This window comes from Rutidosis leptorrhynchoides, chromosome 7, assembly GCF_046630445.1.
Source record: "Rutidosis leptorrhynchoides isolate AG116_Rl617_1_P2 chromosome 7, CSIRO_AGI_Rlap_v1, whole genome shotgun sequence".
Classification (NCBI taxonomy): Eukaryota; Viridiplantae; Streptophyta; class Magnoliopsida; order Asterales; family Asteraceae; genus Rutidosis; species Rutidosis leptorrhynchoides.
This window is the reverse complement of record NC_092339.1, coordinates 287,167,836-287,183,018: the sequence shown is the minus strand read 5'-3', so window position 1 is coordinate 287,183,018 and position 15,183 is coordinate 287,167,836. Positions and strand designations below refer to the sequence as shown.

At 37.2% G+C, this 15,183-nt stretch overlaps 1 non-coding gene across 1 annotated transcript; it reads right to left on the bottom strand.

The window, feature by feature from the left end:
- Positions 1-1,425: 1,425 nt before the first annotated feature.
- On the bottom strand, positions 1,426-1,532 carry LOC139860707 (small nucleolar RNA R71). The gene has a single exon (XR_011763333.1). It is a non-coding gene; the product is annotated as a small nucleolar RNA R71 (small nucleolar RNA).
- Positions 1,533-15,183: the final 13,651 nt, after the last annotated feature.

The window sequence follows — 15,183 nt, the reverse complement described above, 5'->3', positions numbered from 1 at the left end:
TTATTAATTAGCTAGTATTTAGTTTTAATAATAATTAGTAATTTTAAGTGTAATTATTATTTTTAATTATATAGTTTAATATTTTTATATAATATAAATATAAAAATAATATTTTTATAAAATTTGTATTTCTATCTTTTTAGTAATAAATTGTATATTTTAATCGTTTAATTTGTAATTTGTATATTTATCGTTCGTAATTAATTTTAAGGTTAGTTTTTGCCGTAGTTATTTTTATATTTCTAGTTTTTAGGCTTTGCCGTAAAATCCATTAAGTGCTTTTTCTTTAGATTAAGATTTAGGCGCTTTAGAATTTTGCGACGCCGTTTATATATTTTAGTGCCTTTGAAGTTATTGCCGTTTTGGATATAGATTTCCTTTTAAGCTTTAATACCTTTAGACGCAACTTTTAATATTTAGTTTTTAGACTTTTAAGTTTCGACGTTTTTCTTTCTTATTTTTATTTTTCGACCTTTTATATTTCAACGTTTTTAGACGCGCTCTTTTTCTTTCTTATTTCTTGACGCTCTAGTTTTTAGGACATAGAATTTTCTATTTCTTCTCTAAAATTTCAAAACGAAAAAATTATTTTAAGCAGTTAAATTAATAGTGGCGAGTTGTGGGCTTCCGATTTAAAGGGTCCTGGCTACCTGCTGCATCTATTGGCTATTCGAAACGTGGGCAAAATCAGAAAAGTCTATTAATTTGATAACTTATATAATTTTTATCTTTTATAACTAATAGGATATTCAGTGAAGGCACTGAGCAAAACGTTCACCACCTATCATACGTTCACCACCTGTAACTCGATCAAGACATCGAGCCAATATTGTCGTTGATTTTTCTTTAGAATCGTCATCTAGTCGACCAAGTACTCCAATTCAAATTTCCGATAATCCATTTTTTGAACCCGACTTCACTACCGAGAACCCGGAGAATATTCAAGGACAATTCCAAGATCCTGAACGACTAATCATTCCTTCTGAACCACAAACAGTTAAATCAGAATCCTCTAGTGATTCGTATTCAACAATTTCAATTATGGAAGTAACGGAACCTCTAAGTATGGAAGATCAAATAAGAGCCACACGTATGGGCCAAGGTTACGCCATTATTAAGCCAGACATTAATGTACCAGATTATGAAATCAAAGGACAAATCCTACATATGGTAACTATTCAATGCCAATATAGTGGTACGCCGAAGGAAGATCCAAACGAACATCTTCGAACCTTTAATAGGATCTGTACTCTATTTAAAATCCGAGAAGTGGAGAATGAACAAATCTATCTCATGTTATTTCCCTGGACTTTAAAGGGAGAAGCCAAAGATTGGTTAGAATCGTTACCTGAAGGGGCGATTGATACATGGGACGTTTTAGTTGAAAAATTTCTTAAACAATTCTTTCCGGCATCTAAAGCCGTGAGACTTCAAGGAGAAATTGTTACGTTCGCGCAAAAGCCAAATGAAACATTATATGAGGCATGGACAAGATTTGGAAAGTTATTGAGAGGATGTCCACAACATGGTTTAGAGACTTATCAAATAGTACAAATATTCTACCAAGGATGCGACATTGCTACACGAAAAGACATCGACATAACAGCTGGTGGTTCCATTATAAAGAAAACCGCAACCGAAGCTCACAAAATTATTGATAACACAGCCTCCCCACTCGCATGAGTGGCACCAGGAAAAAGATATCTTTCGTTCATCTAAAGCGGCTAGAGCTGATTCTAGCCATGACTTTGATTCCGTTTCTGCAAAAATAGATGCTTTCGAGAGACGAATGGAAAAGATGAATAAAGATATCCACGCAATACGAATTAGTTGTGAGCAATGCGGTGGACCACACTTAACAAAAGATTGTCACATCGAGAAAACGATGGAACAACGAGAGAATGTTTCCTACATGAACCAAAGGCCGAGAAATAATTATCAAAATAATTATCAACCTCCAAGGCCAAACTTCAATCGAAATCAAAACATTCTTTACAATCCAAATGGACCCAACAATAACTCGTACAACCAACAAGGTCATAATAACCAACCAACACAAAACAACACTTTCAATCAATAAAGACCTGGCTTATATAAACCACCACAACAAACCGAAGAGAAAAAGTCAAATCTAGAAGAAATGATGGCAAAGCTAATGGAATCTCAAACACAATTTATTACATCTCAAACCCAAACAAATGAGAGGTTTGATCAGTCATTAAGAACTCAACAAGCTTCCATTTTGAATCTAGAAAAACATGTAGGTATTCTTGCTAGCATAATGAGTGAGAGGGAACAAGGAAAGCTACCAAGTAATACTGAAGTAAATCCTCGGAATGAGAATGTTAATATGGTATCAACAAATTCTGAAAAACCATCATCAGAAGATGGGAAGGTTTTAGATGTGAGTAACAATAAAGAAGTTACAACACCACCACCACTCGAGTATGTAAAGCCAGTGGTGGCACCCTACAGACCATCCATCCCATTTCCAAGAAAAGGAGTTGAGTATGAGCAAGTGATAGGTAATAAAGTTTGTAATACCTCTTGAAAGAAGAAGAAGAATAAGAAAGTGCAAGAAATAAAAACCGCAAAGATAAACCCGGTGAAGACAGTTCCACTAAAACCTCCACCCAGGTTGGGTGATCCGGGTGAATTTATTGTTCCTTGTCTACTTAGTGATTGTGTCATGTATGATGCACTAGCAGATTTAGGTGCGAGTGTGAGTGTTATGCCTCTTTCATTATATAAGAGATTCGGAGTAGGTGAGTTAAGTCCAACAGAGATGAGTGTCCGACTCTTTGATCAAACCATTAGGCACCCAGTTGGAATTGCTGACAACCTACCCGTTCAAGTGGGTAATTTAACCTTTTTAGTCGAATTTATTGTCATTGACATAGAAGAGGACTCAAACATTCCTCTAATTTTAGGTCGACCCTTCTTAGCGTCCACCGGGGCATTATTTGATGTAAGAGAGGGTAGAATGACACTTAATGATGGTGAAAAATCGATCACCTTTGTGAGTCGAAAGTCTAAATCTCCACCAACCAAAACCGTTGAACCAACAAAAACGATTGGTAAGAACCATGTTGTTTTACCAACTCCAATGGTAGTGCTTAACAATAATAAAACGCCTAAGTGTGGGGAAGATGAAGTAACACCTAATGATGACTTGATAACAAAGAACCCTGTTGTTGATACGAAATTAAATGACTCCGTTATTAACAGTTCAATGAAGAAACTTATTAAACGGATTCGCGATGCTAGAACCAAGGGGAACTTTAAGTTATGTAACCGGTTAGTATCCAATCTATCGCCTAAAGAAAAGGCGAAACTAGTTGAATTTGTGGATGTTACACAGGAATCATACCAATGGTTTAAAGCAAAAGTCACAGATATGCAAGTTGATTATGGTCCAAAAGAAATTGACGATGAAGTTAATCACATTTTCGACACCACAGCTACCTATGTGTGGGGAGATTTAAATGTTCTAAAGAGAAAACGTTGTCTAGAGTTAGTTGCTCTGTTCTCGTGTAGTTTCAAGAATGGAATCCGATTGGTCTTTTCCACTAGCAGACACTAAAGAACTAGTTTTCTCCCCCCATTCTGAATTTTTGTTTTGTAGGTTTTGTATGAAATTAATACGCTTTTTCAATTTAAGTTTTGTGTGAATTTAAAAACAAAATTTACTTTATTTCATTAAGTTTAAAAAAAAATGATTTCTAAAATTCATCGTAAGTTGAAGAGTAGGTCATGGAACCAAATTTGCTTTAACCGAGGGCGGGGCGAAAAATTTTGTTATCATTATTTTTAATTTTATTGATCTAAAGTATACCAAAAAAATTAAAAAACAAAAAAATCTTTACTTTTAAAACAATCGATTTAAAAACGACAAATTTTAAATTTTGTCGAGGGACGGACTAGGTAAACATACCGAAACTACCTAAAGTAAAAAGAAACAAAATTTTAAAAAATTATTCATTTAAATTGTTTTAATAAATAAAGGTTTTATAAAAAATATATATATATATATATATATATATATGTTTGTAGTTTATCTTATGTACAAAACAGGGTAAAACAACGCATTTTCAAAGACTGACATTAAAGTTCAGCAAAAGCTACTAATTTTAACGACAAGAGGTAAAATATCAAATGTGATATAAAACAATATGTTTGCAAACTCGGTATTTTTAATCATTTTTCTACACTAATCACCCTCATGAATTTAAATTTTTACTGATTTCTTGCAAATGAGGGCATTGCATGATCTCAAGTGTGGGGAAGGGTTATAAATTCTCTCGGGTTTACACTTAGTTTAATTGCCAAATTTTGTGAAAATTTGAAAAAAAATTCAACTAAATTAATTCAAAATCATGTTTATACATATTTATGAACGAAAAAACTAGCTGTTAATACCGAAATTATTGTTATCTTGGAGAGAACATAAATGGAGAAACAACCCAAAACGTTAGAATTCATTTAAAATGGAATAGAGGAGAATAAAAAGGCAAAGAAAAAAATAAATAAAAGCTAAGTGTGGGAAGAATTTACCAAGTTATTTAAAACACATATCACATATGTTTGTACAAGATTATTACAGGTACTTTTGCTTTGGACTAAACTAATCAGTTTTACCCGATTTACTGTAATATATTTGAAAGAAAGATGGATCTACACGATGAATCAATTCCATCATTAAAAGGAAGTAAAGTCTTCTGAAAAAGACACGCGCTTCTTGATTTAGGTCAAGAAGTTGTCGTCCAGACCAGCTGTAGGTTGACGAAAAATCTAGAAAATTCATCTCTAAAATCAGCACGAAATCCACGGACCTTAGCATCAAACAGGGTCGCCAAGTGGTCAGACTTATCCTAACCATGAGAGGATCTGTCTCGTAAAATGGGGAGGGCGCCGTACAAATTAGCTTGATAAGACTAATGAATCAGACCCCCAGAAAGGATAATCTCCTTAAAGATTAAAAATCAGCTTTTAAGCCTGATATTACTCAATCCTTAAGATTGACTTTAAAGATTGAGAATTACAAACTCATGGAATTCGATGATATCTAAACTCGAGCTTGAACGAGAAAATATTTTGATCAAATTAAAACCGATTTGTTTTCTGAAAACCTATTTTCAATGCGTTCATTACCATTGAACGTAAAATCCTAAGAATTCACCGGATTTCATTAGGTCACCTGAACCAAATCGGGTGTCAACCGTAAGAACGGTGGTTGCATAGCATGGTCGAAGACAGGACCTTGTGCCAGACCGAAAAACTATAGGGTGATCTTTATTATTGCTCCTACAAAGGATAGTAATTGCATCCGACATGATATAGACCATAATCAAAAGCATGTCACGGGACATTGCCTTAACAGTTGCTTGTTCAACGCTTTCCTTTACAACCGGACGGTAGTTTACCGAAAGGTAATATACGGAGCAAGTATACTGGATGTGTTACTTTTCCAATACAAGGTTAGCAAGTGGGTGACACAAAACCATAAGTTTTGAGCTAAAATTTTCAAATCTAAAACCCACCAAACCCACCAAACCCACAAAAACAATTTGCAAACACCGGTGAAGGGTTATTCCGAAAAACTTATCTAGGGTAAAAGCTAGAATGAATTTTCAAAAGATCAAATGTTTTCATAAAGATCCAATTTCCTTAAAGGATCTAAATTTTCATAGTCATGTGGGACTGTAAACCAAATCGTTACTATCATTGTTTATACCGCCGTATTAAAATCACTGATGTATAAAGTGTGAGAATAAAAAAGTGATTCAAGTGAAGTGTGATTTTATTTTAAGTTCTGTATTGCTTGAGGACAAGCAATGCTCAAGTGTGGGGATATTTGATAGTGCTCCAAATGAACATATAATTAGGCACAATATCCTTCCAATATGTAAAGCTTTTAGTTGTAATTGTTCTATTTTTATGTAATATTCGTTTAAATAAATAAGTGCGAAGACAAAAGAAGAAAACGACGATTTGAAGACGCAAATGACCAAAAAGCTAAAAAGTGCAAAGTACAATCCAAGTGGTTCGAAATATTGATGAGAAACATCTCAAAATTACAAAAGTACAAGTCGCAAAACGCAAAGTACAAGATATTAAATAGTACGCAAGGACGTTCGAAAATACGGAACCGAGACATAAACCAACTATCAACGACGAAGCAAAAATGACAAGTCAACTATGCACATAAATATAATATAATATATAAATAATTCTCAAAATTATATATATATATTATATTATATATAATAAAACATTGGCAAAACTAGAAAATATAGTAATGTATGCTGGCCAGCCTGTCCATGCGATCGCATGGAAATAACAAAGGGAACCCATGCAATCGTACGGATCCCAAAATCAGCTCACATCTATAAAAGGCCAGCGAATTGACGAGGAATATATACCATTTTTCATTTCTTTCTTTCATTCTCTGTAAACATAATATATATATTTATATTATAAATTTAATTTAAGTTAATTTTAATAATAATAAGGTTATTGTAAGAATTTTTTACGGGTTTTAAGTCGAAACTCTGTCCGTGTAACGCTACGCAATTAATCACCACTGTAAGCTATGTTCTTCCTTTTTTAAATTAATGTCTCGTAACTAAGTTATTATTATGCTTATTTAATCCGAAGTAATCGTGATGTTGGGCTAAATATTAAGACGGGGTTATTAAACTTTGTACCATAACTAGGGTTTGGACAAAAGACCGACACTTGTGGACATTGGACTATTGACTATTAATAGATGGGGGGTATTGTCTAATCGAATGACAACTCATTAGAATCTATCGAACCTATCTTCAAATTAGTTAATCTAATAATTATTAAAATGATTATGTATGTCCTATTTAGTGATGTTTATACGACATCTTTTACGATCATTTAATTAATTATTCGGGTTGGGTAATTGATTATTCATTCTGATCAAGTGGGTAAATTAATATTCATATCTCATTAAAACAGGGGTGGATTACATACAAGGATAATTGGTGTAATTGTTAACAAAGTATTAAAACCTTGGATTACACGCAGTCGATAACCTGGTATAATCATTAAACAAAGTATTAAAACCTTTTTACAGTTCGAATCCCTAATTAGTTGGAATATTTGACTTCGGAAATAAGGTTAATTTGACGAGCATTTTATAATTATGACCGATGGACTATTATGGACAAAAACCAGATAGGTATCAAATAAATCCAGGACAAAGGACAATTAACCCAGATAAATAAATTAAAATCAAAATGTCAAACATCATGATTATGGAAGTTTAAATAAGCATAATACTTTTATTTCGTATTTCATCGTACCTTTATTTACTGTCATTTTAATTACTGCAGTTTACTTTATCGCCATTTAAATTCTATCAATTATATTATCGTCATTTATATTTACGCTTTATTTAAAATCGACAAACCGGTCATTAAACAGTAAACCCCCCTTTTATAATAATATTACTACTTATATATATATATATATATATATATATATATATATATATATATATATATATATATATATATATATATATATATATACACACACACACAAATATAGTTTAAAAATATAGCATTAAACTCAGCTAGCTCCTTGTGGAACGAACCGGACTTACTAAAAACTACCCTACTCTACGATTAGGTACACTGCCTATAAGTGTTGTAGCAAGGTTTAGGTATATTCCATAAATAAATAAATAAAACTTGTGTAATTTGTATCGTATTTTGTAAAAAAATATAATATTATTTCGTACACCTCCGCTCGCACATCAATTAGTGTACAATGACATATATCACTAACTTGGACAACACATATCCGTTCATAAATCCGTTAGTGTACAACGACATATATCACTAACTTGGACAACACATATCCGTTCATAAATCCGTTAGTGCACAACGACATATATCACTAACTCGGACAACACATATCCGTTCATAAATTGGTTAGTGTACAACGACATATATCACTAACTCGGACAACACATATCCGTTCATAAATAAATATGTTACTCAACCACATCTCAAATACCAAATTCCACCCATCGGGATTATCCATATTACAAGACTATGTGATATCGTACACACAAAGTGTGCATCTCGCCCAAGCGGTCAAACAAAACGCACAACCGTGCCAATTGGACCTATACACAAGTCCATCAAATCCTCATATATGTGAAGTGAGCTCTATAGCCGAGAATCACTTCACCCGACCCGCACCCATCCTACACATACATATGCACATAGGATATTAACACTCACCTTGTCGTCTTTGATGAATGCAACCGAATAATCCGTAACTCGCCGATGGAATGTACCTATTCCAATATCACAATACAAGAACACAATTAGGGTGGATATACAAATCGACCCAAATTGACAACTAGTGCAATTTCGACCCAAATGCACTTCCAAGCACAAACCGCGCCCAAACTAACCAATAATCATCAACACTAGTGGAAATGGTCCTAATATACCAATCAAACCCGAACACAAGTGTTAAACACTCGTCTTGCCCAAATTGACACCAAACCCTAATTTTGACCCATTTCAAAATTAGTCAACCAAATACACCCAAAAAGGGTTCCAACACTTCCATAATCACTAAACCTAGTGATTAAACCCACTATCATGTCCTAATCATGGCTAAGTCGGTTTCCAACCCAAAACCTACCAACAACAACAACAATAAACCCGATTTCTAGAAACACTAAACTCACTTCATGAGTTTAAATGGGTTGCTCAACAATTTAAATTCAAACCCTAACTTGAATATCAAAATCAAACAATGAAATTCAGAGTTTGAACTTACCAATACTACCACAACGTAGCCATGAACGAGATGAACAACTTTAAAACCCGAGCTTTGGTGAGAATCCAACTCCTTCTTCTCCAAATGAAGCTTCCTCTCTCTAAAACTATTCTCTCTCTAGGGTTTGAAGATGAGAGTGATGAATGGATGTGAAAGTGATCCAAAATTGGATCCAACCTAGCTGATATGGCTTCAGATCCAAACCCAAGTGAAATGACCAAAATGCCCTTCATTAAACTCAAAAATAGAAAAAGACAGAAAACTGTCGCTGGCAAGGTGCGCGGCGCGCACACTGGTCTGGGCAGTTTCTGATCTTTTAATTTGCACTACGCTTCACCCACTAAACGTACATCATTAATACACCATGTACAATCAATATTAGGGTCTTACAACTCTCCCTCACTTATAACCGATCACGTCCTCATGATCCTCGTCACTTAACCAATCGGACCCACAATCAATGGTCCTTAAACATACGTTCCAATCCGACTTATACCACAATTATCGTAAACTCAAAGACTATTCCATATACCCGTTACACACATGCACGCATTCCGAAACATGCAATGCACACAACACCCGAAATCTATCACAATCGCTTAACATACGCGGAAACATCAAGTTTCCTTCCAACTTCTCTAGGCAATTCTTCTCAATGAATCGCCTTCAACACCAAATTGTCATCCGCGATTTATCAATCTGCAAATTCGAGCACTAAAACTTGCTCAATCCCTCACATCAGGAAAAACTCAACCAGTCTCTTACCGAGATATCAATCCCTTAACGTGAGTCTCAACCTAAGGTCAACAACCCGAACGATGAAGACCCAACAAAAACAAATCCTTACGGATATCACTTAACATTAAACATCACTTGTAATGCGCAATACGACCAATACGCAACTATCATAAAGTCGTAATCAAACGACTAAATCCGCTAGCGCCCCAAACGACTATGGCAACGCAAATTCCAAGGTGTACAAAATCGACTATTGTCACACCCGCAACAACATGTGAGCGAAACACGGCTATCGCCTCACTAATCACACAACATGGTCCTTACGACCCCACCATCGGCATATAAAACAACCAATAGATCACCACAAAACATGAAGGCTGGCCGAAAACTACACGCACCTTAGTGAATCCGCACCACACGCGACTCACTACCTCCACCGCACAATAATCGGGATTGGCCGAACTACATGCGCCCTAGTGAATCTGAACTACAAGAGAATCACTATCTCAAAAGAATGACCGCATCCACACGTGTCATTGTGAATGCGAACTACACGAGACTCACTTCCTCAATATAATGACCGCATCCACACGTGTCATTGTGAATCCGAACTACACGAGACTCACTTCCACAATATAATGACCGCATCCACACGTGTCATTGTGAATCCGAACTACACGAGACTCACTTCCACAATATAATGACCGCATCCACACGAGTCATTTGTGAATCCGCATCCACACGTGATCCACCTCCCAAATCTCAACACAGGAATGGTACACGTATTTCCCACCGGTACTCGCATTTCCCGATAATGTTATACCATGCCGATATAACACTACTCCCATCACACACGCTCTTTTGGTCTCGGTCAACGAGTAGCGTAACATCGCGTACTGATACACTATAGTGAATCCTAACAGAAAACACTAACCATACCCACGTCATGGTGATATCGGCTCCGTGGTTCACACCATACTTCACCCGTACATACTATGGCACTACCGGCGCCGTGGTTCATACCATAGCACACGAATACATACGTACGCGTACACAACGCCAACACAATCGAGCAAGAACCACCTATATCGCACATAGACACACAACAATAATTCTCTTGAAGAGAATCCGACACGCACATCCCTTAACCGAGGGATCTCACTTGCTCGTCACACACGTCCATTATCTCTCAACGAGATTCACCCCATTACCACCTCGGTGGTAAATCAATCCAAATCATAAGTACAATTCAACCGAAATTGTACTCTACCACAAATTGACCAAATCAAGGTCTCGACACAAATTCCGGATCTACTAAGAGCATCATCCGAAATCTCACACAAAAACCTCCTCGTGCGGGAGTGTACCTCTCCCACTTGGAACTACGTTCCATAACCGCACCTTGTACAACTGTACAATGCTACCAAGGGTAGACTTTACTAACAATTGGGTTCACACGACTCATCACCACATCTTGCTCCAATCTTGCGCACCCGAAGGATTTTAACCTATCCTTAAACACTTCGAACAAAAAGTTTACCACCAATTACACTAACTTTACTCTCACAATCATCCAATTGCTATAGCTTGTCAAATTTCCCACCTAGTCACTCATGTACCTAAGGGTTTCTCTCCGGCACCCTAAGTATAATATAACCGCAACACAATCGGAGTCAAACACCACGCTAGTAGGTATGAAAGAGGCAACTAACATCGCGTCATGTAGACTCCATTACCAACATACATCGAGACCCAAAACGCTCAATCTCAAGGGTTTTATCCACCCGTCGAACCCCATGGTTCATTAACTTCAACACAAAAGCGAACACGCGCTAACAACTGAACACCAAAGCCCATAACCATGGCTTAGTAGAAACATTTCCCAACACTAAGGAATGCTTGGTTACACCAAGTCTTACGCCCTTCGCCCGACAACCAAAACATCAACATAGGGTAATTCCATTAGGAACGTCACCCATAACATTAACATGCACAACACAATGCATTTAACAAACCCGAACTCAACGGCACATCATAATCATCAAAGGACATATTTATTAAAATGAAATGTACCTTAACGTCTCTTTGCCGTACCCGTCCCCGCTAACTCGGAACATTCTGACTTACGATGTCCTTCCTCTTGGCAATTGAAGTACACCGTGCCATCACCCTTTGGCACCGAACATTCCCAAGACTTGTGACCCCTCAAGCCACAATTGTAACACCTAGACGCACTAGAGTCTGATATACTCGTCCGTGTATCACCCGTGCTCACACTCGGACCCTTAGTCCTCTTACTTGGTGTACCATATGAAAAAACCCTTCTCTCACTTGAAGGTTCACAAATCTTCGATCGCGAATACGACTCGAAACCCCTAGCCATGTGGAATAACTCTGCAAACGAGTTCACTTGACCAACACTAATCTTTCCCTGCAAGTCATCATTCAAGGTTTGATAGAAATCTTCCATCAACATACGATCATTCCCAATATACTTCGGGCAAAAATGAGCCTTCGCCATAAAGGTCGTCTTGAGAGTATTCAAGTCCATAGATCCTTGTTGTAAATTTCGCAAATCATTACGTATTTCCGATAAATTGGCTGAAGTCCGAAAATCCTCGAAGAATTCCTTCTTAAAATCGTCCCACGATAACCCCGTAAACGCTTCTCCACCGACAAGATCAATTTTACCATCCAACCAATCCTTCACCCTACCCCGCAACAAGCTAGTAGCGAGTCTTGTCATCTTCTCGGGAGGGCATTCAATAGTGCAAAAACACCCTTCGACATCCGAGATCCATGTTGTGATTACCAAAGGATCCGGTTTCCCGTCATACATCGGGGGTTTAGTCCTTATGAAACTCTTAAGACAACGCTCCATTTCACTACTACTCTGAAATTCGGAATACTTCTTATCCATTTCTTCTCGAAACGCACCCATTTGCTCCGCAACGGCGGCCGCAACTCTAGCGTTAAACTCCTCGTCATTCGTCTCGATCTCGTTTCGCGTCGTCATTCTAAAAAATGCAAAAACGATTAGTCCGCGAACGTATAAAATCACACACACAACACCGCCTCATCTTGCTCAACACTCTTCGTACATCACTCGTTAGACACGATTTGCACCCGTAATAAGGTTTGCAAGTCCTTATTATGCACACACTCCGTATCAACTTGTTAGTACAACGACCGCCTCGCTCGATGATATAAACAAAACAACTGAAAATTCTACGCGACATAAACACACGCAAGAATAAGGTCACAACACAAGCCAATACCTAGTTAGTTCACCTACACGCTAAAGTACTAACTAAGTTCCCATTCTGACCCGTACACCTACAAGTCTCGCAACAAATAAGCACACACAAAAGTCTAAGTCTAGGCACCTCTCTCAAGTCACCTAAATCCCTTAGACCATGCTCTGATACCACTTGTAACAACCCAACCCTTTGTCCAACCAAAAACGCGAAAAAAATTTAAAAAATTTTTTATACAGCAAAGGTGCGCGGCGCGCAACCCTCCTTGTGCGCGGCGCGCACAAGGCCATTCAGCTTCTGTCCGAGTTTTACGTTTTTGCGTTAAAGATCTATCACTTCCCGACACTTTTAGACGAAACGGTTTTCCCAACATTTAATAATAGTTAAAACTAACACGTTTCAATAATAAAATGAGTTTTACGACAACGGGCCCATATCGGCCGTTTTACGACTTTCGTACAAAGTACAAGTTTCCGACCACATAATTTTTAACACAAAATAAAGACCGAGCATGGTGATTGGGGATACGCTACCCAATCCTAATCAAGTCAAAAGCAAGATTAGGCGAGTCCACTAGTTCCCACGCTTACCCGAGCCACCGCCTCCATGCAAATCTATAAAAAAAAGTAAACAACGAGAGGGTAAGCTAATGCTTACTGAGTGAGAATATACTACATACATATATATGCATAGAATGGACACGCCACACAATATTAATCAAATAACCCATACCGGAGCATCCAAGCATAAAGGCAAGCTAATCTAAGCATACCGTACGATCACTAAGCAACAAGCTAACAACATCAACAATAAAGTAACTTCACCAACGACGATGCGAACAACGCCAATAAGCTACACGCGGAGGGTTAGCTACATCACAACAATACATTAATATATATATATAACAAAGCGTAAACCGCCCAAGGTTAACCAATCGTACAAAGGAATGGTACTCGAATTTCCCATCGGTGTTCGTAACAACCGTTAGTGTAAAACAACATATATCACTAACCCTTTGGCGGAACGACAACACATATTCGTTCACAAACCGTTAGTGTACAACGACATATATCACTAACTTGGACAACACATATCTGTTCATAAATCCGTTAGTGTACAACGACATATATCACTAACTTGGACAACACATATCCGTTCATAAATCCGTTAGTGTACAACGACATATATCACTAACTCGGACAACACATATTCGTTCATAAATTTGTTAGGGTACAATGACATATATCACTAACTCGGACAACACATATCCGTTCATAAAATATATGTTACTCAACCACATCTCAAATACCAAATCCCACCCATCGGTATTATCCATATCACAGGACTATGTGATATCGTACACACAAAGTGTGCACCTCGCCCTAGCGGTCAACCAAAACTCACAACCGTGCCAATTGGACCTATACACAAGTCCATAAAATCCTCATATATGTGAAGTGAGCTCTATAGCCGAGAATCACTTCACCCGACCCGCACCCATCCTACACATACATATGCACATAGGATATTAACACTCACCTTGTAGTCTTTGATGAATGCACCCGAATAATCCGCAACTCGCCGATGGAATGTACCTATTCCAATATGACAATACAACAACACAATTAGGGTAGATATACAAATCGACCCAAATAAACAACTAGTGCAATTTCGACCCAAATGCACTTCCAAGCACAAACCGCGCCCAAACTAACCAATAATCACCAACACTAGTGGCAATGGTCCTAATATGCCAATCAAACCCGAACACAAGTGTTAAACACTCGTCTTGCCCAAATTGACACCAAACCCTAATTTTGACCCATTTCAAAATTAGTCAGCCAAATACTCCCAAAAAGGGTTCTAACACTTCCATAATCACTAAACCTAGTGATTAAAACCAATATCAAGTCCTAATCATGGCCAAGTCAGTATCCAACCCAAAACCCAACAACAACAACAATAAACCCAATTTCTAGCAACACTAAACTCACTTCATGAGTTTAAATGGGTTTCTCAACAATTTAAGTTCAAACCCTAACTTGAATATCAAAATTAAACAATGAAATTCGGAGTTTGAACTTACCAATACTACCACAACGTAGTCGTGAACGAGATGAACAACTCTAAAACCCGAGCTTTGGTGAGAATCCAACTCCTTCTTCTCCAAATGAAGCTTCCTCGCTCTAAAACTCTTCTCTCTCTAGGGTTTGAAGATGAGAGTGATGAATGGATGTGAAAGTGATCCAAAATTGGATCCAACCCAGCTGATATGGCTTCAGATCCGACCCCAAGTGAAATGACCAAAATGCCCTTCATTAAACTCAAAAATAGAAAAAGACAGAAAACTGTCGCT